This window comes from Pezoporus wallicus, unplaced genomic scaffold (assembly GCF_028554395.1).
Source record: "Pezoporus wallicus isolate ANWC-B61680 ecotype Strahan unplaced genomic scaffold, APGP_CSIRO_Pwel_v1 contig_6978, whole genome shotgun sequence".
Lineage (NCBI taxonomy): Eukaryota > Metazoa > Chordata > Aves > Psittaciformes > Psittacidae > Pezoporus > Pezoporus wallicus.
The window spans coordinates 2,013,620-2,040,316 of NW_026637190.1; the positions used below are offsets into that span (position 1 = coordinate 2,013,620).

At 41.4% G+C, this 26,697-nt stretch overlaps 1 protein-coding gene across 3 annotated transcripts in view; it reads right to left on the reverse strand.

Annotated features, from left to right (window-relative positions):
* TAF3 (TATA-box binding protein associated factor 3) overlaps positions 1 to 26,697 on the reverse strand; it is a 117,975-nt gene that overhangs the window by 76,040 nt on the left and 15,238 nt on the right. The window lies entirely within an intron of this gene.

Genomic DNA, 26,697 nt, shown 5'->3' on the forward strand with positions numbered 1-26,697 from the left:
CAACCAATTCCCACCACCTAGAAACACCCATACATGAAACGGCAGCAAACTTTGCTTTGATACAAACAAAACCCAACCCATTTCTTTCCACTTCAGGCTCTTCTTTCTTAACCAGAGAGGCAGAGAGAGGAGTCTGAAACGAGAGCCCACCTGCGCAGCTCAACATGAACCTGGAGTCTCCTTTCCTAGTGGAAAATGAAGTTTGATTTTAAGAAGACAGGCCCATACTCTTGTAGGATAACACTGAGAGGACCACTTTGCAACCTCTTCCCTCTGCCTCATCTCTAGCTATATATATATATATATATATATATATATATGTTGTCTATCTTATTTCTATATTTCTAGTTATTTTGGCAGCTGCAGAGCACATAAATCTGCACTGGGCAGAACACGGAGTTATCGAGATGCCAAATCCCTTATTTTAAACCATTAACAGCAATTACGAAGCGTTTCTTTTGAAAGGCCATAATGAGGGATGACAGACAAACAGTGGCTGTGGCAGGGAAAAGATAGTACCAGTTCTTTGATAGTACAAAGCAAAGCACCAAGGCAGCATGATAGCACTAGTTTCATTCCTTTTGGAGTTCATCAGTTGCGAGCGACTGAATTCTGCCTCGCGACTGATAAACGCGTATTTTGATTTGTTTCCCCTTGAAAGCCAAGTACTCTTTTACTGGCAGGCTGATTAAAGTGGAATTCAAATGTTCTCTGAGGAAAGAGGTGAAAAACTTGTCACCTTTTCTGCAACGCTCTTTTTTCACCCCCTCCTTTGGTAGATAAGGGGTTTTCTGAGTCACAGACACCGGATACTTGGGGGTACATGAACCAAACTAGTCATGTTTTTTTTAGAAGGACAATTGTCCCTATTTTTAAAGCTGGCATTTGCTGAATATTTGATTAGAGCTGCGTTACAAAAGATAACTTTTCCAAACAGCCTGTTCTCCCCCCTAAAAAACCCCTTCATTTTACATGACATTTCCACTCTGCTCCAGCAAACTCCCTGCTCCGTAGAGGCTTCCCTACTCCAGCGATCTCTGCAGTTCAGCTACAGCAGCAAAGAGGCAGCCAGAAACCTCAGGCCCCGAGCTGAAGTGTAGCCTAGGCTCAAAAGAAATACAAATATTTAAAGAGGACCTATAAAAAGCTGAGGGAAAAAAAAAAAGAGCATTTACACGACATAAAGCTACGGGAGTAAAATAAATGTGGCCCTCGTGAATTTGCTCTACCAGAAGTTTATGCTTCCCTCAATTTCAAATGTTCAAGTAAAGAGGGTAAGTACAAAGCCCTGGAGAGGAAAATAGTGGAAAGTAATATAGTTATGAGAGCAACATCAGCCATTGCGAGTGATTTTGTTATTCTCCATCGAGGAAGCAATAACTTTGATGAATAATCCCCTTAATGAACACCAAGATGGGGGTTCTGCCTCCCTAATTAAATTAAATTCAAAGTGTCAGGTATCAAACCTCTGTGGTAAAGACGAAGGGAAGCAGCACAGCAGCTTCCAACCATGCAATTATCAACCCTCAGTTTGAATTTCCAAGTATTAAACAGAAAAAAAAGCAGCAATTCTTTGGGTGCTCTGGAGCCAGGAGGGGTAGAAAACCTCCCTATGAAAGATGAGGTGTTAGTAAAAGACCTTAAAGTAGGTGACTGTGGCAAAGGTGGAAACTTCCTTCTTAACTCAGTCCTTACCCTACTGTGTTGCAGGGTTTAAAAGATCAGCGATTGAAAGCAGAGCAAGCAAAATGAGCTCAAGCGAGCCACGCACTCTTATCAACAAATTCTCTTTAGCAGATATAAGTCAGATCTTCATTATTACTTGAGTGGGATTTTTTTGGTGGGTTAATTTTCCTACTCTCTATCTGATGCAACAGCAAAAAATACAAAGCCTGAAGGGAAATAATCCCTTATAATTTGCATTTTTAAATGCCCCTACATAAAATACATATTTAAGTAGATGCATCATAATGGCTGGAATTATGAAGTTACATAAGTATTTAGAGAGCTTATGAAATACTTATTGATTTAACTGCCTAAATATGTACCTAGGGGAATTTATATCACCAATGAACCTGGCCTGAGCCACTCCGTCAAAGCCAAAACAAAGACAATTATCTTGTCAATAAAAAATGGAAGGTAAAATTCCAAAACCCCCTATTAGTGTGCTAAAAATAGAGCAACTTTATAACCAGCCCAGGTAACTTAGGGATAAACCTCATAAATCCCTATACAGACACCCCAGTGAACGGAAAAGTAAACACTTACTTTGACTGTGTCCAAAGAATCTGTTAGGACTTGGGGGAAGAGGAGCACTGAGCTCCATCCCCATTAAAAACCATAAAGTTGTCTACTTAAAACATATTTAGTAAGTCCTTAACTCTGTAATTGCATAGGCCCCGTTATAAACAGCCATTCAGGGCATCCCCATTACACTGACAGAGCCTTACAAGCTTTAAAAATTCATTAGGATCTTGGCAATAAATATTACCAATGTATTTTACTGTAACTGCATCGATCCTAATGCACTTGGACTTATCTATAGAGATAAAACTTATCTTGACCTTGTCGAATACAAACAGTCTGGGCTAAAAACCTGCGATAGCCTCTCATGGGGAAAACATACAACAGATAACAGCTACAGAGATGATACAGGAGCACTACATCAGTATTAATGTTTCAGACAAAACAAGAATTTGCCTGAATATTAGCCTACCAAGGAGACACTAATACATAGGAAACGATAGAAAGCTTGAAAGAACCAAACTGTGTGTTTAATTAATCTACTTGGGCATAATATTAGTCCCCTTAGAAGAGCTGGAACACCAGCCCGTTGCAACCCACTGCATAGCACTGCGACTGAGTATGCTTTGTGATGTTTCATTCTGGGGAGGCAATGGCCTCTTGCTGTGAACCAGAAGCTACTGGCGTTTCATTGCCCTGATCAGAAGTAACCCAACCAACTTTTCCCTTTGTTATGTAAAGTTGCTGGTCCCGGCTGCAACCCAGCGGCGATTCCAGACAGCGGCATTGGCCTCGAGACATGAATCCTGCTGCACAGCCGGGCAGTCTGCGGGCAGATCCTGCGGAGCAATGTTCCTAGGGACCCTACAATGACATCAGCTCTGCAGCGGGATCAAGCTCTGACCCCAGGATTTCCCATGGAAGCCCGGGGAGCAAATCGCTGCACTGATCCACACCGAACGCTTTCGTTTCTGAACCCTTTGGTGCTCGTCTCCTCGCAATCCTCCCGACTGCCTTTAGTTGACAAGAACTTCATTAACATTTTCAGCTACTAAAGGGGAAAAAAACAACCAGATTGCCCCTATTTCTAAAGAGAATCCTGGAGAGGATGTCTTCTGTGGTTGAGTTTAAGTGCCTGTACGAGTATCCTGCCTCTGCGGGGCAAAGCATATCCCACGATCTTCAAGGCAAACTTCTCCAGCTTGTTCACGTAACTCAGCTACAGACAAAGAGACACTTTCTGACAGAAAAGCAGAGCATGGTTTGTAATGAATTCCTTATGTATTTGCCAATTAAAGAGCCAAATACATCACAATATTCATAGGCTTCCGTCTCCCAAATATATTAACAGACTTCCATCTTCTTTACAAGCAGGAAGACCATTCCAATGTAACAGAAGCATTAAGATCTCTAGTATCTCAGAAATGCATTTCTTTCTGACACAGTGTTTTGTAGCTGGCCTTTATAAATCATATAAAAAATTAGGCTGTTTACAGGTATTTGGCAAAACAAACTATTTCTAGGTCACCGTAATGACTTTGCATTTGCAACTAATGACAAATAACTCTGCCTGATCACTCTGTAATTAATATTTCAATATGCTGAGCAGCACCAACACGGTACACCTTCGTGTAAGCACAGAGAAGAAAACAAATTCCAGAGGCAAAAATAATCTGCCAAATGAACTCAATAGGTTCCCCACATACTGAAACAGTAAAGGTTTGGGCATGTATTTTTAACACCAACAAGTAGTGACAACCCCAGAATATTATAACACACATTGGGATGCAAAGGTAAAACAATTCGGGAGCATTAACGCTGCTATTTCCTGAGCCAGGAGCAGGAATGTTCAAGGTTTCCTATTTACTCTGAGGACCTAAATGAAACTAACTACACCGAGTTTTATATTTCCACCTTTAAATAGTGCTTAGCTTTGAGAGACAGCAGGAAAACTTTCCACGTTTTGATAGGCAATAGTATTTTGCATTGACCGAAGGCAAACAGAGACAAAACTAATACTATCCACAGCAGTGGCACAAAGAATAAGGCTCCATTGCTAATTATACAGGGAACTGAATTTAATTACATGGAGAACATTAAACACTTTCCAAAACAAAAAAACCCACCATATCAAGAAAGCTGGAGAGGAGACTTCCAAGCGCTTTCAATGCTACAACAGTGCCCTCTGCTGAGGCACTGCAATGGTGCTGGATTCCCGCACCAGCACCAACCCCGAGGAAACCAGCCGTGTGCTGGGGTTGTTTCTGCTTAAAACTGGGGCTTTGCCCAAAGGCGAAGGAAGGCAACTTCTCCTGGAGGCCCATGTGAAAGCAGCGCTGTGGCAGGCACGCATAGGGCACTGAGACTGCACCTCAGCCGTTTAAAAGCAACATCCGAGGTCTGAACTCTTTCACCCTCATTCCCGGGATCCGTCCGGCGAGGATATTCCCAAGGACTAATCTGGTTGGGATCCGGTGCTAAAGCACGGCTTTTCTTAAGATCCATCTCAGCGTGATTATGCATTATGTGACAGATACAAGTAGGAGATACTAGAAACACCCTGAAATCACGCAGGCTATGAAATTATTAAACCAAATTTAAGAACCTGGTCTAGTATTCAATGTATCTGAATAGGCAAGCTGATATGTTATTTTCTAGATGGTAACTACCCAGCAATAGTGCTGCGTGCCTCTTAAACCAGCAAACTAAATGCTATCCTAAGCACCAAGGGGAGAATGGCCGATGGTTTTCAGAATCCCAGGTTCAGATGGCCAAGTGGAAAAGGGAAAGAGAAACAGGAGGCAAAGGAACTTAGCGCAACCGGGAAGCGTAGCAGAGAAATTACTGACAGCAACTTCTCTGTTCCTTGCTTCTTAAAGACAAAAAGGAAAAAGAAAACCCAATCGACACCCCCGCCCCCCAATCTCCCCACGAGATGGGATTTTAGAAGGACCAAATGACATTAAACTCATCCTGAGAGAGGGGGTTTTGACAATCTGGCTTCAGTGCAACCATCCTAATTCGATGGGTTTGGGGGAACTACTGCAGCAGCAGCGTGATTTCACAGCTATAGCAAGGGAAGTTCTCAGGACCGACAACTTGTAGGTACGAGGTAGGCAGAAGACCCTCCTTTACATTCCCTTGGCTTTCCCACCTTACCCTGGGAGAACACAGCAGGGCTGTTTGCTTCCACTTTCAGTGCTTTTGTTTCACCAAAGTATTAAGTAATTTCAACGCAGTTCTGAAAGTCTGAGCATTGCCTTTTCCCCAAATTCCCAAGGTATTCAACAGCTCTCTAACAACTGAATTGCAAAGTTTTTGTCCCCTACATGAAACTGCAGCCACAAGCACAGAGATGTTTTAGATCAGAGTGTCACCCAGGCTGCAGAAAGCACATGATGTCAAAATGGCCATGAATTACTTCTATAAACCCATTCTGTACCAGCAGCTCCCTGAAACCCGGCTCCTCTCCACAGCAGTCCCTGCACTCTCTGGGTATGCTAGAGAAGCAAGGGACAAACACAGACTAGGTTAAAACTCACATCTTCGTTACCTTAGTGACACCTGTTACAAAAGTGGGGGAAATGGGGATTTTTACATTTTCATTTTAAAAGAAGGGATTCACAAAACTACCCCATTTTTGAGAGATCTCAAATTTACGTGGTTTAATATTACCACCTCCAGTGCCGGCTGGCACTCCTGAAGCAAGGCTTTTTTGCCTATGCAGTAACTTTCCCAGCACCTCCCAAGCCTCCCGAGAGGTGGCAATCCATCAGACACTCATCTAGATGGCGATGCTGGAGAAGGAGAGCTGGATGCTCGCTCAGGCTTTGACACGGACACCGTCTCCCGTGATCTTTATCACGCACGACGGTTTGAAACCGGGATGCTAAAGCTGGGTATAAACCTTCAGGGTTGGGAGTACCTCCAGATGCTGCTAATTCCAAAGAAAGAGATAAGTTCTCAGCAATTCTGAGTGCCTTTTTATTTACTACACCCTCTTACAAGCCCTGAGCTTTCTGCATACAAGTTTATCTCTCTTTTGCCTCTGTTTTGCATCAGCAAAACTGGAATACTTTTGGTTAACTGTGTTCTGGAAAATGAGCTGCTTAAACACAATAAGGTAGAAAAAGCTGAGATGAGAAGTGTCTTTTTGAGGAGTCACTTATCCTCACACCCTGCTTATTTCCATTTCAGATCTCTGTTGTGAACCTCATTTTCACAAGTCTACCTTTCCTCTTCTACAGAAGACCACAGCACAGATCCACAGGACATACGTTTAAATGCACACCAAAGGTTAAATGGAGATGATAAAATGACTTTAAGCCACATCAGTGCAATAACAACAACAAAAAAAGCATAGTAATAACGCAATATCAAGGATGTGCGATATTACCGTAAGTTCAAACCAGACAAAAAAGCATTTAACAACTTGCTTACTCAAAATGGTATGCAAATGATGGAAGATTTACTGCTGCTGTTGGATCCTGAAGGTCCATTTGCTGTCTAAACCTGCAGCCTTCATGTAGTAGCTGCCTGCTTTTAAAGGAATGTCAGTTGTGTGGGACAGCGGTACAATCTGAAGATCTCAACCCACTGCCTTCTAGTTGGTTTAGACAGGCAGTGCCAGGAGTGATTTACTGCATTAAATCATTCCTTTCTGTTCCCAAAAGGGAGACTTTTAAATTGAATGTGTATTTCTAAGAAAATCCAACATGTGCTTCACAAGTTTTCCACTATAAATTAATCTCCTTGTCAACAAGACTTAAAAGATGTGGTGTTGTCTGCTGAATAATCACAATAATGGAGGATCAGAAGAGGTCTGACAGGTCAGTGTGCAAAATGCTACAGAGGTCCAGCAAGCAATAAAGGCAAAAAGCCTTTTCTTCCTTTAAGTGTTAAATTGAGGATTCTGGAAGATAAAAACGGAAAGATGAGGCCACTTCTTTTTTTCCCCATAGAAAGTTTAAGTGTCACCAGAAGAGTGAACAAATAACTGGAGAGAAAATACATCCTTAATGTACTACAGACCTATCTGTTCACTCACCTGGAAATCCAGATTTCAAGGAATTCTCAATTCAGGTGGCACAGAAGCACACCTCAGCCACCCAAATTAATCTGCCACATGGGTTTTAAGCACTGATAACTATAGAATACCCCCTGAGGTTTGAGATCTATCCTGGAGGGCACTGGGCTCTCAGCTCTTTCCCTCCTCCAGTATCTGCTGCCAGTCGCTGCAATAGGGAGGAAACGAAGGCTGGAGGTAGTGAGGGGAGGAAAGGTGAAGCAGAGCAAGGCAGAGCTCCCGCTGCCCTAAAAACCATCAGTGCTGCAGTGCAAACTGGAAAGCCTCCAAGTTCTTTACAGCACAAGGGAGCCCACTGGAGGGGCAAATATTCCCCTAATATTTTTAATGTAATTTGTTTTAAATCAGGGAAAAAACCAAACCCATGAAACCATATTTTAGTCACAAGCAAAACCCTGAAACCGAATTTTACTCGCAATAATCTCTCCACAGATTCATCTGGAAAGACAGAGTGGGATGTGCAGATGTCAAAGCAAGCTAAAAATGGAGAGTATAATATAAACCCACCTTCCTCTGCACTCCCTGCATGCTTTATTAATACCTATGGCACAGATTTCACAGCACACAACGGTACCATTGCCAAGCAGCCTTCCCCAAATCACACAAACCTTGGCTTCTGCCTTTAAAAGCATTTCCTTAGCACTTGATCAGGATCTGTTTAGCCCTCTGCTCAGTGAAAATGAGATAAAATGCCTTCATTTCTGTGTGCTAAGCTACCACGATATACAGCCAGTTGTCAATAGCTGGGACATATGCTGCAGCTTTTGTAATTACTATTTATTATGAAGATGAATTCAGGCTAAAATACGGTTTTACCACACACTCATGCACTGCCTCAAACTGATTTTCTACAGTTACATTTTCCACCCCATGAAAAGCAGTGACATTAGGTCTGATCTTACCCTTTTTACCCGCAATAGACAAATAGCAATTAATATCTTTCAACCAGCAGATCACTGACAAAGCACTAGATTCTACCCATAGATTGCTCCTCTGGAAGTTAATGGAGTTAGTGGATTTCAACTTTGGTCAGTAAGGGAAACAAAGGTTTTTGTGTGCATATAATATTAGCTCCAAGAGATGCTTTAAATTCGGTGATTAAAAAGTTACTGAAATGCACTAAAATCTGATCTCCTTCCAAAAACTACAACCTAAAGCAGGACACATAATGGAAAGGAAGGAGAGCAGCACACTATTTCCAAGTTAAACCGCTAGCCAAATTCAGGAAACATACAATCCCCAAAATTCTCATTTCAGATTAGGAATACTTTACGTATCCAGATAGAAGACTCGTGCCAAGCAGTGATGCTGTCAAAGGAATCAGAATTGTATCATTCCCCTTTGAAAGACTTCGAAAAGATTCAGACAAAAATACCACAAAACAACCCTAGAAGCTGAGAAAACAGAGAAGAATCGTCACCAATATAAAGAAGTAATTTAAAGAGGGGAAACTAAATGTGATGGTGAGAACTTTGCTAAGAGACACCTATAGGGAACATCTTACCTCTCTGGTACCTTAATATTATTAGTGTGCTTGTTCTTTTAGATTTATACACCACTGTAACAAATAGAGTGGTGTACAAACATACTAATAAATATATGGTGTATAAATCTATAACACAGTCTGCTTATCAGACTGACCCGCTCACAGCACTGCTCCTCTGGGAAAGCAGCGAGAACAGCAAGAGAACGCGATACTCACGAAGATCCCAAACACCAGCAACAATGGTCATATCCAGCCTTTTGTGCTCTTGCCCAGGGCACTAACTAAGCTTCAGAAAGCTCGTCTAGGAGCCAGGTGATTAAGTCATCACAGTTTTCTTCTCTTTCACACATCTGCACTGAAGTTTGTTCATAACAATTAAACTGGGTTTTCATTAAATAAACCCCCCTAAACTGTTTTCTGCCTTCACAGACTAATGTACTTCCAGTAACAATGAACTTAAGGCATTTTCAGACATTCTTCCTTGTTATTTCTCTTCCTGCTCTCCTCAATATCCAGTTTTACCTATAAAGTAACTGATAATATTCTTACTGAAAATGAGGATAGCCTAAGTAGCTATTAAGCCAAAATAAGCACATTTAATAGGGAAAAATAATTGGATACAATAGAAGCATAGAATGGTTTGGGCTGGAAAGGACCTTAAAGATTTTATATTTCTTTGATATATATTTAGTAAAGATTTTTATTTTATATTTATTACCTTACTAGTAAATCTTCTATTTGATTCAACAACATGCAGTTAGCACTGATGCAACAGCGTCGAGACAAAAGTCAAAACTCTTGTCATGTTAAGGAGACACAAACATTTAAATCTCCCCGAGATGCTAACTCTGGACCAGAGCAGCCATCAAGTTTGGATACACCACCAGTCACACAAATCAACAGTCCAAGACTCCTTCAGTGTCCAGCTATGGAAGGAAAACCCTTTTATCCTTTCAGAAGAAAACAAACTAGGCAAGTAAAAGGAACCTCTAGTAAGAAAGGACTGAAAACGGTTTTGGTTTTATCCTGTAGGAATAAAGGATAAAACTCCAGGGAAAAACCACTTGCCTGTAAGGGAAGCAAACAGAACAGGGTTTAGAACATGCCCCAGTATTCAGCCACATCTCTGTGCCAGCTGGGCCCAGGTATGAATGCAGGGTGAGTCTCCAGCAAGGCGAGCAGGGATAGAAATAGAAACTGGAAACACTTTAAGCCTCTCTTTCTCTGCTCTTTATGCTGACCTCTTGGAATTTCTTGGGCAGTTTCCATATTCAGCTGCTTGTGCTCAATAATATCTTCACCCTCCTATAATAAAACTTGGACAGAAGAAAAGCTTTTTCAGTCACCTAAAACCAACATATTGTACTTCTGGTTTGTTTTGATTTAATTCTGAGGAGTCTCACGCTGTAACCATCACTACCAAATCCCAGGATTATAAATAGCCACAACAGCGTGCATCCTGAACCCAACGTACATAGCAAGGAACACGGTTTTGATATCGAAACAAAGAGCATCTGGATCACTTTGTCTTGCTGCTAGAGCAAATTCCTGTCTCAAACTATTGTGCTGTCTCTATCAGGAGTTCACTGATTACTAAAGCTGCTTGTTACTACACGTATCTAATTAATATTATCAGTAAGTCCAGAATATACATACACTTCAAAAGAATGACCCTAACAACTACCACTTCAACCAGAAACAGAATTAGGATGTATTAAGAAAAGAAAAACCCTACAAGATTAGACAGAAAAGAAAGAAGAATAAAGATAACTTGATCAATTTTCTGCTTCTTCTGAAAGAACTACAGAAATAATAGATAACTGGGAACTGCTACAGAAGCTTTAAAGTTCGACATCTGACAGTATCACTACATCTGACTTGAAAAGTCTTGGACAAAAATGAAACATGCGGGAAGAATGCAGACAAGTGGTAATGAAGAAGCAGAGGGAGTTATCTAGTGAGGAACCAAAAGAATATCATTTACACATGCTCTTATCGTAGCATATTCTATAAAACCAGGATGATCCTGTTTAAGGCAACTTGTCAGGAAACATAACACTGAAAGCGTGGCACAAGCGTTCGTGGCAAACAACGGCTGCAAGAAATATAGGTATGAATAAAGTGGTCTGCTTAGAACAAGGTAAGCTCAGAATGCAGGGAAAAATCAGTTAATGCATTTCAAGAAACATGTTAACTATAGATCCTAGAATTAGGAATGGAAGCATGGAATGCTTAGGAACTGCTCGGAAGAATCATTCACTGGCAGAGAGAAAAGGAACAGCAAATCTGACCACAGCATTTAGGTCAGTCGCAATACTAAAGACCCACAATGCTGCCTGGGAACGGTACAGAAGCGCTTGTCAAAACAAGGTTCCACTTCCAGCTGGCAAAAGGGGCTTGATTAAAATAAATTAAAACTTCCAGAATGCTGGAAACACTGAGCTTTGAGGGGGAAAAATGAATTCCTAACATCCTAGTTTAGCAAAGTAATTCAGGTGTAAAAGCTGAGACGGGGGAAAAGAGTATATGTAAAACTACTCATAGAGGAACCCAAAACTCACTGGGCACCAACAGCACTCGGTCCCTAGTCCCTGTAGGTAATACCCATAGGCACATCCACACACTGTCTTTTGCACTAAGAGTGAAGAGCATTCAAATGAAGAGACTGCAAGATACTGATAGCTCGACTGAATCTATTTTATCTCCCCAAATGCTTTAACTACGGCAAATTGATAGTGACACAACAGTGAAGGCGACGCTGCTATTTCCATTTTAAATCATGCCTCAGACATTTAGAATTCTCAGGGGAAAAAAGAAAGAAACCCCCAGTTCTATCAGAAATACAACATCTTCCACGCAAATTCCACTTAGGGGCCGAATTTCTATGAGAAAGTTACGGTAAGACTCCACTTGTTTGAGCTCACAAAATATTTCCCCCCACATTCCTATGAGCAAAATGCAGCTAAAATAGAGAAGTTTTAAACTGAAGTGTATTGACTACATTATTGCACATAATAACTGAAGCTGCTGGTGCAGGTAAAGAAGTGTTTAAAAATAGCAGAACTTGCAGCTGTCTGAAAACTACATGTTCAATAGCCTTAAGTCATAACTTCTCTGAACTTGAGGCTTGGAACTATGCTAAAAAATGCTTGCACGTGTGGTATCTGAAGGGAGAAGGGTGATAGGGACCTCTTGGGATTTTCTAGCTAATATAAAGCAAGCTCAGCACGCTTCCAAGCTGGAAATTCCTCTAAAAATAGTGGGCAACCTACGCAGTTCTGCAGGGATTTGTAAAATACTACTGTTAGAAACACACTGATGCAGTCAGGGTGCAAGGCTGGACCAATATGATATTGAATCAGGTGTTACTGGAAAACACCTGATCTCATCTGATTGGGTTTGAAGAGGGAAGAGGAAAACATCTGATTTTCCAGAAGACTGATGAATAAAAAACTCCAGTGGAATATGTATTTTCTGTTCAATTTCTTCTTTAACAAACTCTTTGCAGGGAGAAAGGATACCTCAGGATCAGCTTGAGAGTGACGTACCTGTATGGAATCACGGATCAACGAGGTCAGAAAAGACCTTTAAGCTCATCCAGTCCAACCGTTCCCCAGCACTGCCAAGGCCACCACCAACCCATGGCACTGAGGGCCTCATCTACATGGTCTGTGAACACTTCCAGTGGTGGCGATTCCACCGCTTTCCTGGGAAGCCTGTTGCAATACCTGACTGGAACAGCTTGAGGCCGTTACCTCGTCCTATCGCTTGTTATCTGCGAGAAAAGACAGACCCCCACCTCACTACAACCTCCCTCTAGGTAGTTGCAGAGTTGTATCCCAAAAGCTTGCTCAGCTAGCAGAGCTAGTATAGTCCTTTAACATGGCACTACACTGGGACAGATGGTTTCTGCTTCTCAGCAGGGACTCCTGCTCTTCCTTACATGGATCTATCAAGGACCATCAAACAAAAAGATGCAGATGTAGTCTCTGAATGAAGAAGTCCTTTGAGTGGGCATCATTACATGTGTGTGCAATGCACAACGCCTTGTGCAAGTTCTGATCCAAAGCATTCTCTGAGTGCTCCCAATTCAGGGCATCCATCTAAGCAGGAGTTCAGCTTGCCAAGCACAGCTGGGCTCAGATTCTTCTCAACAGTATAAACTGCCCCATCCCTGGCAGTGTTCAAGGCCAGGCTGGACGGGGCTTGGAGCAAGCTGCTCTAGTGGAAGGTGTCCCTGCCCATGGAAGGGGGTTGGAAATGGATGAGCTTTAAGGTCCCTTCCACCACAAACCATTCTGCGATTCTATGATAAATTGAACCAACAAAAGCATCCTGCTAATACAGCTCTGCTGTTTCTAATACCCACGTTCATTTGTTTAGCACCATCACCATTTATCTGTCCATTCGACACACCTTAGGCACACACTTTAAAGACCTGGCTGCCATCTTGTTCACATTACCTCTAAAACCTCCCCTTACTGAATTAAACACCAGAACTACACTACTGCAACAAGCCTAGGAAGGGCTTGGCTTCCCCCAAGTTGTCATCTCTTTTCCTGAGCATTACTGTGACCTCGGCACCTTAAAATTGATGAGTGTACAACTGGAGACAAGATGTGGTCCTGTGCTTCTCCCAGTGTTGCAACACTAATGGTGACATACTGCCAACAGCTTGGTTGCCAGTGCCCAAGCAACAGTGCCCTGCTGGCTCTGGTTCAACTTAAGATGTCCTTTGCTAGCATAAAGAGGGTTTTATTTGCTCTTTTCCCCTAACTTTAGCAACTGCAAAGCATCACTGGTGTTTCTTCGTCTCCCAACAGCAGAGATTTCTAGGAGCAAACCAGTGCACCTCCTGCTCCAAACTGTGCTACGTGCATCACACACTAAGCTCTTGTTATTAGTAGAGCTTATTGCATAGTAACTACTAATACAACCTCCAAGAAGATACACCAGGACTGTAGTTATCTGATCTCCAGTGCTCAGATGGGCCTGAAACATTTCATTTCCTTTGCGTGTCCTGTCTGCCTCCTCTCAGCTTCCCCCCTGAAGTTTTCATTCCGAAAGCCAGAGTGGTTCAGAAGTAACCACCCTCTCTGGATATGTGTGCCTTAGTTTTGTTTTCAAGCAAGCGAAGAGGCAGTGACAGAAAGAGTGAGCAAAGTCACATGAACTGAGAAATCAGCACATACATTAATTTTAATTAAAATGCAGTAAACATATTAGTCTTTTACAACATAGATAATTTTAACACAACACTTGAAACATCCCACTTGTGAAGTGCATTTCGTAGCCATGCAGCAATATAAGATGCTAGGGACTCGCACTAGAGAAAGCCAAGATCTTTTGTGTTATTTCCTTTGCCATATGTAACCACATTACGCTGCTGTTATTTCAAGAACACAGATTTTGCTATGACTGCTGTAAATGCACATAAAAGGCAAAATAAAAGCTCCAGAGAAATTACTTTCACAGAATTTTCAGCCTTGATACTGCATCAGCAGAATGAAAGTAGATGTGACATCATATATACATCTACATAGATCTAGATAGATATCTATATACAATATACATAGCTAATATTAAAGACATATAAATCCTTGATGAGCACAGTGTTAAGATGCTCTCAAGTGGAGGGGAATCTTGAAAACCTTCACTCATGTTTCTGACATTCTTTACATGAAACCAGGAGGTGTGGTGATGACAGAGCAGTTAAGGTGCCTCATTGCAACAAGAGGCGAAGAGGCTGAGTATTGCTCTAGATTTTTGCCAAATGACATTCTTTGTCACCTCTGTTGTAATCAGGGATCCAGCTCTTTGCAGAAGGAAGTAAGACTTTGCTTTGTATCCCCTTTCTTACAGGAATTGAATTACCTTAAATGTGTTCATGTCCCATGGTACCTATGACCAGGAGAGGCTCCTGTTTAACACAGCTTTGGCTGGTTAAAATGAAAAGGTTATAGCTGCTGTTGCTAGAGAACTGAATCAGAGAAAGAACAGCACTGATGCAGCTCTGGCCGTTCCCACCTCTGCAGGATGCTGGTACACTAAATGCGGGAGAGGAAACAAAGTCACCTAATTCTGCAGAATGGTGTTTAATGTTATCTAATCGCTCATGTGCTCTCTCCCTGTTAATGCGATACTAAGCGGACATGACTTCTCGATGGGATCCCTCACTCTTAAGCTCGCTTCTTTCCTCATCACGCTGCCCTTTCATAAGAGATTATCTGGGAAAACAAAACTTACACAAATTGAGGCAAAGCAAGCGCAGAACTGGACATTCAGAGGCTGCAGGAAGTGCGAGTAGTCTGAACTGCAGTCGCCTCGTGAAGAAAGCAGGTTTTTAAACCACTTCTAAGCTTTTCGTCATAAACCCAGCATCTAGAGTATTTCCCCTGAGATACTACCGATGTATTTTATCTCTTCTAAACAACATTAAAAGATAATAACAGCTTAATGCAAAGACGATGCACTGAGAAACAGATCTAAGACAATTAGACTGTAGCAGAAACCTTCTCTGCTGCTTTAACAATACATAATGAAACCATTTTCATTTATTTCCACTTAAAAAGGAAGTCGGAGTCCTGTGACTGCATTGATAGGAATGATGTACTCACACTTCTGGGCGTATTGCCTTGAACTAAGGAAAAGGGAGCTGGTGCTTTCAGATGGAGTGGCAGTGCACAGAAGTCTTTGGCTCTGAGTCCCTTTGCTCTGGATAAAAGCTCAGAGCAATGAACTCTCAGGAGATTAGCACACACACTAACTCCAAAAACTTTAGGCAGCATACATGTTCCTTTGAGTCTCGTACATGTGTCGTGTATAATGTACTCCTTTTGATACTAAAAAGTCACTAAGTTGTTCTCAAGCTGGAAAGGGTTTTCTATTTAGATAAGGCCAATAGCTACTGCATAGAATAAGCATGTGGGTGACACTGGAGTCTGAAAGCAGCACAAGTGTTACTCGTTTTACCAGAGGCTGATAAGAACGATTCCGCTTTATAAAACCCCACCATGCATTCTGCTGGTGGCACACACACCACTGCAGCATCACCTTCCCACCTCTCACACCTCTCTTTTCCAGATTACAACCAGTTGTCTGGATTCCTTTAACAGTCCACACACCTTTTCTATACACTGCTAAAAATACCACATGGAAATGATTTATCTGGGTTGCACACAAAAGCAGCCCCTCAAATGCATGTGAAAGGAAGAAAACTACTTAGATAAAAGGCATCAGCATTTCTGTTTATTTGCCTGAGTTTCTTCAGTATATTACAGCACCTGCGGATCACGCAGGGTCTTCTCCTCTGCAAACACAGATTGGGTACCAGGATGGGCTCATCTCCCTGTCCTGAAAGAGCATTAATGACCTTGCGTTTATTTCTTTATCATCACTCACACACGCAGGGCTAACATTAACCCAGAACACACGTGCACTGCTGAATTTACCCTTAAAACAAGAGAAACTATGCTGTTGCATTCAGAGAGGCCTGGTCTCATCTCAGCATCACTGCGGCTGAAGCACAGTAACAGTGCTGAGCCGCTTCTCCTCCACGAACTTGAAACTGCTCGGGGCATCCAGGTTGGCAGAACTCTATAACACAACTGGCACCGTGCCCACGGGGTTAACATGCTGCTCTTGAAAAGTGAGCCACAGAGGCTCTAATTACCACGAGTGGCAAGGACTTCATTTTTCATCCCATCTGAAACACGCTGGTTTAGACATCGCACCAAGCTGCTTATAAAATGCCATCTATTAATCAATGCTGCTTCACTGCATTGCCTTGGATGTCTGCTGTTAGGACAAGTACTGCAGCAACCCTGCTCGGCTTAGCCCATGACCTAGGAAAATCATAGCCTGGGCACAGGAAGATGTCTCTACATGGACCAATAACACTGCAAAATTCAAGCTCAAATTCCATATAACAATCTTCATTTTAGGCCACAGCTTTACACTGGCATCCCATCTGTATGGGATTACACCAGAGCGGGTCTAGAAGACGTGCTGCATGGCCTCACCCTGTGTATTTTATATACACACACCCCCAAAAAAGTTACTTGAATTACTATAAACCTTGGGATCTGAACATGGAAAGCCTGTAGTACAGAAAACTGCAGCTGTTGCACATAAGAATGGTAAAAATCCATCGATTCTCTTCAAAAGAGCAAAAGAAACTTGTCTCAGGTTACAGATGAGCCATCACCTTCTCTGCCTCGGCACAGCAGAGACTGACCAAAAATACATGTAAGGAGCTCAGCCTAGTGAGCTCACACGAGGAGTATCTGTGTGAGGGAAAAACTCCTTCAGTAAATGGGCCACTTACAAAACTCAGGTTTACTCTGACCAAATGCAGTGTTTCAGCCTGAATCACCTTCAGTTTTAAACAGATATTATGCATAAGCTCTACTCTGTGAAAATCGGTGCACTGATGAGAACGTCGGTACCTGCAACGTAAGCATGAGGATCCTTACCATGTTTTAATTCACAAAGTTTACTTTCCCCGAGAGTCCTAAAAGCCATACCGAATTGTATCAGTAAATGCATATTGTGATAAACCCTTCCTATGCTGCAGCTTGTGAGTGCAGCTGAACTATACAATAAAATTCCACCTTGATTTTTCAGCTCATCAAACCCGCTGTGACTGTAGATTGTGTTACTAAGGGACTCTGAAAAACAAACTCAGGTATGATGCTAAAGGAGGACAAATAGATGGCTAAATCTCGGCTAAATCTAAATAGATTTTCACTTGTAATTCTAACGCTTCTTAAAAAAAAAAAACCATCTCAACTCAAGCTGCCTGGGCAAGGATATGTGATTTTAACCATTGCTTTTATCTTAATAAACATATGTGCATGTTTTGATCACATTGCAAATGTTTGTATAACATTTTATGCACACACCTCCCCCCAAAAGGGACCTGAATTACGATAAACCTGGCTAAGCTGAACATGTAAAACCTGTAACACAGAAAATTACAACTGTTGCACGTAAGAATGGTAAAAATCAATCAATCCTCTTCAAAACAGCAAAAGAAACCAGTTATCTCTAAGGGATTACAGATGACACATCACCTCCAGCAATACTGTCATTTAAAACACTCGGAGCAGAAAGGAAGCCTCTTTAACGAATGTGTTAAAAGTTTCTCATGCAAAACCAGACGCATCCTTGTTCCATATTTAATTTGCAACAGGATACCCAACAGCTGAGCTATGAGAGCTCTTCTGATGGTGACTAGCTGTTTGCTGAGGCCAGGCTCCATGCGTAGGTAGCCCGCAACTGAAGGCTAAATCCTCAGAGCTGCGCCTCAGCTCCCTTTCAAGTTAATCTGGACGTACCGGACTCAAAAGGAAATGAAAAGTGAGTTTCTCTCCCTTTCTATGGCACCAGGACTTCCTGTGTTCTAGCGCCTGGTCAAGAACTATTATTTCCTCCATGCTATTCCCAGTTGTGACTGTCAGACGTGATTAGTGTTGTCCACACACAGGCGCAAAGCATTTCTTTAACTATGCCTGGAGCACAAGTCCCACATGCACAGAAACCTGGAGAATATTAAGATTCAAGTATGCTGTACCTGAACGAACATGCTGCTCCTCACATTTAGAAATGCAAAGTTCATTTGCTGAGATGAATATCCACAAAAATCTATGCAAGATAAGGGGTATTAAAATTATTTGACTCTCCAATTCAGGATGGATTATTTGGCCAATCTGTTAAGCCGTAGCTCTCAGACACACAGAATCAGTACCATCCTCCTCCCCTCAGGGAAAAGAGCTCATAACGTTTGAAGAAAAGTATGCTTCATCCCAACCATAGGAATACACATGAAACACAGTCTTCCTTCAGCACAACTCTTTGGAATGGGAAAGCAGCAGACACCAACAGTGCAAACACAGAGGGCAAACAAGTTCACCAAAGAAAATGAATTAGGCAGAATGCTGCAGATTGTAAAGTGGCCAGAATAAAGGCCATTTCAGTCGTTATTGGACTGATTTAAACACACACAGAGTTGAACTTCAATTTATCTCTCCATATAAAATACCACCTCTGGCAGTGTGGCGTCATCACTTATAACAGTATTGAAACATTAATCTCAAACCAAGTCAGGGAAAAGTGTGACTTGCTGTGTTACCACCTGAAGACCCTATGTTTTCCAGCCTTGGGCTAAATACAAGCCAGATCCAGCCCTGCTCAAGTTTGACATTGCTTCTCAAACACACAGGTATGCTATGGCAGGTTTTGCTTAACCGATCCAAACAATATGCATTTATACACAAGAGGCAAACAGAGCTATATTTGATCTAGTCACGCAATACACAGCTGTTCAAAGCAACAAAATCCAAACTAAAGAAACAGACAAAAATACCATCATCAAAGAACCAATAATGTTTCTAATGACTGCAATTACAAAAATGAAAGATTCCAACAAAACGCTCAAAGATGAACTTCAATTATCCAAGCATCTCGCTACAAGAACTAGGGTCATGTCTCCAAACACCTTCTAATTTGAACTCTGTTCTCGATCCAACCTTACATTTCTTAGGCTCTTGCAGAATGAAGTGGAACTGCCCACACACCAAAATGAGTTATCCCTTCCTAATTACTTACCCACTCACTAACACTCCCTTTAGTAGAGACTTGGAGAAAACAGGAACATGGACCAAAGGTGAAGGCTGGAAGAAGACACTGAAGTTAAGAGCTGCACGGTAAAGTTCTAGTGCTTATCTGTGTGTGGCAAAGGACAAGTAATTCAAATGAGGTCTCTTAGTAATAACTTTAAAAATCAGAAGGCAGAGCTCTTACCCTGGACCCTACCACACACTCGTCTGCAGAAGCTTTGTAATGAGTCATTCTCATGATAAGGGCAAGAGAGATACAGGTCCTGTAATTCACTTGTGATCCTTGTCTAGACAATGGTTGTTCTGATGAGAAGATCAAGCTCAGGCTCAGCTACACATGAAATTGTGAGTGTAAACATCGTGTAACATCTATTCCTGAATAGCTCCAAGCATGGGTATTTTTTACAGGAAGAAAGAAATAGTTCAGATGCTTTGGAAGTGTTCAAGGGTTGGAAATTGATCACCTTTAAGGTCTCTTCCAACCCAAAGCACTCTGTGATTCTATGGTCCTCTGGACAGTAAGGTTATTCAGAACAACTACCTCAAGTGCCAGCTCCTGAACCCCAAGCATGGACCCTTCCCCATGTCCATGTAAATGCCACAGCTGTTAATCAGCAGCAGAATGATGCTGGCATTGCACGAGAAATTTAAAGCCATGGGGCTCAAAATAAGATAGATGTATTGAGACCTCAACCAACACGTTCTACTTCCACATCCTTCCCAAACAATTCCCTCAAATACAGTTCACAACTAAGGCTTGCTGGGGTTATGAGCCATTTCTCATAAGGTTTGGCACAAATTCATTCCTGTGTAAGGGGGTAACAATCAGCTTTGTGGTTCTGAACCCAGTAGGTACAATAATTAGCACTTGCTTTTTAAATGCCAGGAATCTTTAGTCATCACTAACATTTTTATTAAGTTAAAGCAACTTTGGTGGCAAAAAGTGAAAGAGGAAAAATGTATAAAAGCATGTGATGAGAAGAAAAATAGGACAGGCACTGAAAAATAATAAAGCTGCAAGGTCAGCCCTTAAAATAGGCCAGTTTGGGCCAAGAACTATTATTCTTCTATACTTCCCTCTTATCCTGCTTTAAGCAGTGGCTAGACTTTCCCTTGCCCAGCTCTTCCCCTAGGGCCCCCCAGAATACTCAGGGCACTAAGGGAAAGCCTGAAATGCTTGGGAACAGTCACACACGGCTATCGGACGATGACCTAATTCGACATTTCTGCTTTCAAAGGCACAAAGGTGTCTGATGTTCCAGATGAAATAAAATCCTCGAGCACAGCAGCAGCAGACAGTGCAGGAAGCAATGCAGGCACTAAACAAAGTCATACATTGTCAGAACAGGGGAAAAACTGCTCTGAGGTGATGAGTGGAGACAAGGGACAAAAGTTTTGCTGAGGAAGGATCAGTAGGAAATTAAAATCATGACAGCATTTCTGTTCAAAAGGCACAACAGAATCCTTCTATCATAAAGTCCCATTTTTATTATAGCCAAAATTGCTACTTGCACATCACAATGCAGTGAAAGAAGCCCACGACTTTCACTGCAACAGAGTGTAAATAATTTACTGCAAAAAGCTAACTTTTATGAGTCCACTTCTGCCTTTTGCAGTTTTTACTGTGAATCAGAATCACTGACAACTTGTAAGTTATCCCCACAGGTCTGAAAAGCAGACACATCTTTGTGGGAAGGTTTTCAGAGGGTGAGATTGCCTTGCAGTAAAGTCACGCTAACTTTGTTTCTATCTGCAATATGCAGTGAATAAGAGCAGACAGCTGAGGAAGCTGAGGAAATACATTTACACAATGTTGAATGTTACAGTTAGTATTACTAACTCCTCATTATTACTTAAGAAAGAACAGAGTCAGCACTTTATAAACTGTACTTGCTGATTTGCTTATTCAGATACAGCCAGATTCAAGCTGGTTTGTTTCGAAGAATACAACACAAAAGACCTTAACAACAAGAAAATCCATCACAAGCTCTCTCTTAAAACCAGTTTTTAATCCATTTCCTTCCAGCTCCTGCTATGCTTCTTATGAAAAATAGCAAGAGGTTGTTTTTTTAACCCAGACATGAATGATTAGAAAAAGTTAGGTTCTAGTCTCCTATAGAATATAAAGCACTATGCCTCTGCACTGTATGCCTCTGTACTGTATGCCTCTGTCTCCATAGTCTCTGGATCCCAGCTAAGCAATTTGGTTTCTGCCATGGATAAAGTTTTACTATGGCATGTACTGCATTCATTTCTTTTTTCCCCAAGTGCTGCAAATTAAATGAAGCTCTCGGTGAAAGTCGATTTAACTTCATACTTTCAGCTTTTTTTTAAATAAAAAATAAACTCTTCCTCATTAAACCCTTTCTTGAAGTATTGCACTTGGAATTATGCTTTCCATTATGATCCAGCTTCTTAAGAAAAGGTAAAGATACACTTGTCTTCCCAATTACAGCTTTATCAGCACGCCTTCTATACAAGTTATTTTTCTGTCTAATGGCAAGATTTAAAGCAGGCACATTTTCTGTACACTTTTTTTTTGTTCCTGTCTCACATTTTCCTTTTTCTTTGAAACCTGCCTCTCCTATTGGCTCTTTCCCAATGCCTTTCTTCTGTCTGCATCTCAAGCTTGGCTGCCTTTCTCATTTTGTCTGTCTCTCCTGTTGCTTCCTCCTTGCCAGGGTGATGCAGACATGAAGACTCATCCGCACAAAAGCAATCAGCATCTAACACTCCACATCCTGCATGGACAGCTAAAGGATGCTTGCGAACGCTCAACAGGCAGGCATGGGTAGCAGCCAGGAGCAAAGCGTTCACAGGCAGGCAGGGGTTTAACTCTTTGAGCTGGTTCACTGCACAGTACCCGTTTGGTGATGGGTGGTGGTTTCCTAACTGAGTATACTGGGAAAAGCTCTGTTGGGAAGACTGTTGCTGCTTTTAAATCATGGGTGTAAGAATGAAGAGTTGGTCGGTGTGGTTAAAAGAGATCTGCGGAAAACACAGAAAGGCTTAAGAACGACAACAGCAAGACCTGTGTTACAAAACAATATCCCAGCGTGCATCTTAAAGCCCATCACGGGCTAATTTAGAAAGAATTATTGGCTTTGCTTAACCCCTGAGGAAACCAGAGACCAACCTGATGCTGGACTGAACTGACACTGGTCTGAGATTCAAGACCTGCTACGTTCAGCTCTGGACCCAACGAAAGGAATGCTAGACGGAAAGGCCAATGGATTTAAAAACCTGATATATCTAAACCACTGCAGGTAGACACTAATGCTTTGGACCATCATGGTGCTTCATGCTTATACAGTTACAATTCTACAGCACTGGTAAAGCCCAGATATCAGATGCAAAAATTATGTTGTCATAGCACCTTGCTTCATACACATATCCCCCCTTCTCATCAATCCAAATGTGAATTTGAGCAACTAATACTGAAACAAACGACATATGTTCCGAGATGGTTTGACAGCTGGGTTTCCACACTTCCAGGTGGCTGCAAGACTTGCTACCCACCAAAACCTAACATCACATCAACAGCAAAAAGGGGAAAAGGCAGGACTGTAAGAAATCAACAATTTTATGCTTTGATCTGCCAGGGAAATAAAATGTTCTGACAGAAAAGGCTACAAATAAACCCAAATTTGTACACTGCGCCAAGAACTGGTCCTGACTCAATCATCAGAAATACATTGCCAGCGTTTGAACACGTGTTATCAGGAATGAAAGACCACAAAACTTAATTCTGGTAAAAATCACATTTGTTTCCAGATCCTCATTAAGGGAGAGGAGATGCACCTTTATGAAGCAGGGGTGAAATGGTATGAAGCAGAAGACAGAAAAAAATGAAGCAAGAAGTCAGGAAGAAGTCTGACTCCCTGAAAGCTACCCTTCTCCTCACAGATAACTCTCAAGTACTGCAAAGAGACGCTCATGTCTTCTCCCTCTTATCCTTCTTATGCACCTTAGCTGTATCTTATGCATCTTATGCAACTATGCTGTAAGAGAGAAATGAGGGTCTAATAAAATATAACAGACTACAAACAGCATTCCATGCACAACAACAACCTGTTTTCTTCAGTCTTCTGGTTAGAGAAACAGGGATCGACTACCTGGGACTTCAGAAAGACAGGAAAATAAAGCAGCTGACAAAAAGTGCTTATTTTTATAAACTATTATTATTATTGATGAGGTAATAACAAAAGGCAGTAAGCACAGGTAGAAATTCATCCTAGGAAGCTTAAAAACAAGGTTACTATGGCACAGGCAGGATTCACTCTTTGTTTTAGCTATGAAGAATGATACATGTTCTTAAAGCATCAGGATGCAGAGCTCAACATTATCACAAAATGTGATAGTGATTATTATGATGATTATTATGATGATTACTACTACTATTAGTATTATTAGGTGTGGAAAAGTATTTGGGCTTTCTCTCTGGCCTACTTTCAGCACAGCACTGTTCTGCTTCAAATGCAATCAACAAATTCTATGAAGCTGCTATATTATTGCAAAATGCATGTTCTTTTGCATTAAAGCCCAAGAAATAAAGCATGACCATCATGTTTTGCAACTAATTTATTTTTTCCTCCTTTTTTAATCTGTCTTACAAGTTGACCATGACATTTTAGTGACAACAGCGCTAAAATAACTCAAAACAACAAAAAGGAGGCTAATTAAAAATAGGCAGGCACTGAACATCATGATGCATTGGCATAAAATCATTTCTTCAGTGTCCTTTGTAAAAACCCTGCTAAAAAGCCACCATTTGCCATGGCAATAGTGAGTCAGATTGTTTTATATCGAATTATACATGTAGATCCTCGCAGCGCAAGCGTTTGGTTGGCGCATGTTACTGGAATACCGCAATCTCTGTCTAAAGCAAGAGAAGAGTTTCTGCTTTGTTGGAACACAACGTGTATCACCCAACCGAGCTTCCAACCGACACGGACTGCACATGTGGAAAACCTATTTGCCTTCTTCCCTTTCCCCTCAACTTCAATAATCATTTAGAGCTGTTTCAGCATTTTTTACTATTGAGTATATACGGAGGGAATGGCTCCTCTCAGGCTGGAGAGGGCTTTTTTGCTCTTATTGAGCAGTGGTAACTAAGACATCGCACAAGCTGCTGGGTATACTCTGAACACAACACCCCCAGTTCTAGAGTAAGTGGAAAGAAGTTAGTTGCAGGCGCAGAACTAGAGGGCTGTTGAGAAGGAAGTTAGCAACACCTACTGGTCATGGTGCATACTGAACACTGGTTTGGTTTTTAAGTTAACAATTAAACCCAGCTTTTTCTTACTAAAGCACCTACATAAAATTACCTATGAAGTCAGTCTGCTGCCAGAGATAATACTTCTAAATAGTATTATTAAATACCATTATATAAAATACATCACATCTCCCACTAAACCTTGTTCTGCTCACACCCTCAGACCATTCATGGCTACACCACTGCTAAAATATATCAGCACCAGGGATTCCTGAAGCCTCTCAGTAAATAAATATTCATAACACGAGATGAGCTTTAGGCTTCGATAGAAAATGGGACAGAACAAGTCGTCCTGACAGCTCTTTAAGTGACTGAAGGATTTACATTATACATCGTAACGTGCATGAAGCTTTCCTCCATTACTGCCTAATTATCTTTACTGCCTACTCAAAGGAACTCAGATCTTATGGACTGCACAATCTTAGCAGCAGCACATTGTTTCTGGACTCTGTAAAGCTCTGCGAACTATTCAAACAGCTTGTGCACTTCCTCAGTAGTTTTACGATGCATTTCCCTTCATCTGCAAAAGTAAGTTTTTCTGTCTCGTTTTACTTGAAGTTAAATACAACCAAACGCACACAACGGAGTCTCTTGATCCACTTCACCCCTTCCAAAAAAACAACACAGGGCTTAAAATTACAAACAGCATTTTCAGAAACTGTTCAATTCAAAATTAAAACGCCCTCAACTCTTAAGTATCTCAAATCAACTCTAAGAAACCTGCATTCAGCAGTTGTATTGAATGCTTGCTTTAAGTTTCCATTAAAAACATACTGTATTCATGTTTCTGAAGCTGTGCCTATAGGTTCTCTGATACACTAGCCTGAGGCATCAGAAGTTTTCCTGGTTCTCATCCAACTTTGGCAATAATATCTTCTTACTTCGGGTGTTAAAAGGATTCATACATTATTTATAAGGACTGCTAAAATCTAACTCCTGGATCTAACTTGCAAGAGAAAGAGTATAAAAAGTTACATACAAGGAAAAAAAAAGCAGCACAACTGTCCCCATTTCAATTTTTAGCCTCTCTTTGTATGTCACGTATCGGCAGACTGAGCCTGCAACACTCTCATCTCTCACTCCCCGTGTTCAGATATTCCTTTGCAGCCGCTTTGAGCCGCCTTGGATTTGATCTTCCTTGTGGATTTTTAAAGTATGATTTTCCAAGTTACTAAATAAATAGGCACAAAACTGCAGGTAGCTTGTTACACTTCAAAGATGCCGGATTTCTCTGACACAATGGTGTTTGCCTCCGGAAAAAGATCAGGCTAAAGCGTTACAGGTAGCCGAAATGGGGTAGCTAAAATCCCTATTCACTTCTCAGTGTCTTCCCCCTCCATATTTTTGCCTTACGAATGTTTTCTACATATAAGATATTTACATTTTGCTTGCCTCTTCCTGGTTGAAGAGAGTTCACTGTTAGAATTGAAAAGCAAGCCTTTTAACAAACTTCACAAAGGGAGATTTTAGTATCTCCTTATCAATCCGAGACAGGATTTCTGCTTTGAACAGTAGTTTCGCTTCCTGGGTTATATTAAGGCAAAAGACATTAAAATGCTATTGATCTATGAAATAACTATGTATTTTATGCAATTAAAGAGAAAAGTCAGGTCTACAGAGCTTCCGAAGTACTCACCAGTGTAAGTCCTCACGCTGTTACTGGAAATAGTATATTTGTTCTGAACACACCCAAACCATCGTGTCTGACAGACATTTACACCTTAGATAAGAGTCCCCGACTATAATCTCACTCAGTCTAACTGGAGCACATAGGAACTGCATCTGTCTAGCTGAACATGATGTATAAAAGGCTGAACATACACTTACTTCAGCTTGCTAATCATTGAAATACCGCCCTGTGTGACATTTGTAGCTGCACAGCCGTGGATTCTGTCTACTCAGTAAGGTGATGCTGTTTACGTTCATCTTCACACTGGGCAGAACTTTCACATGTATATCCATGTGCAGACATTGAGACCTTAGCTCT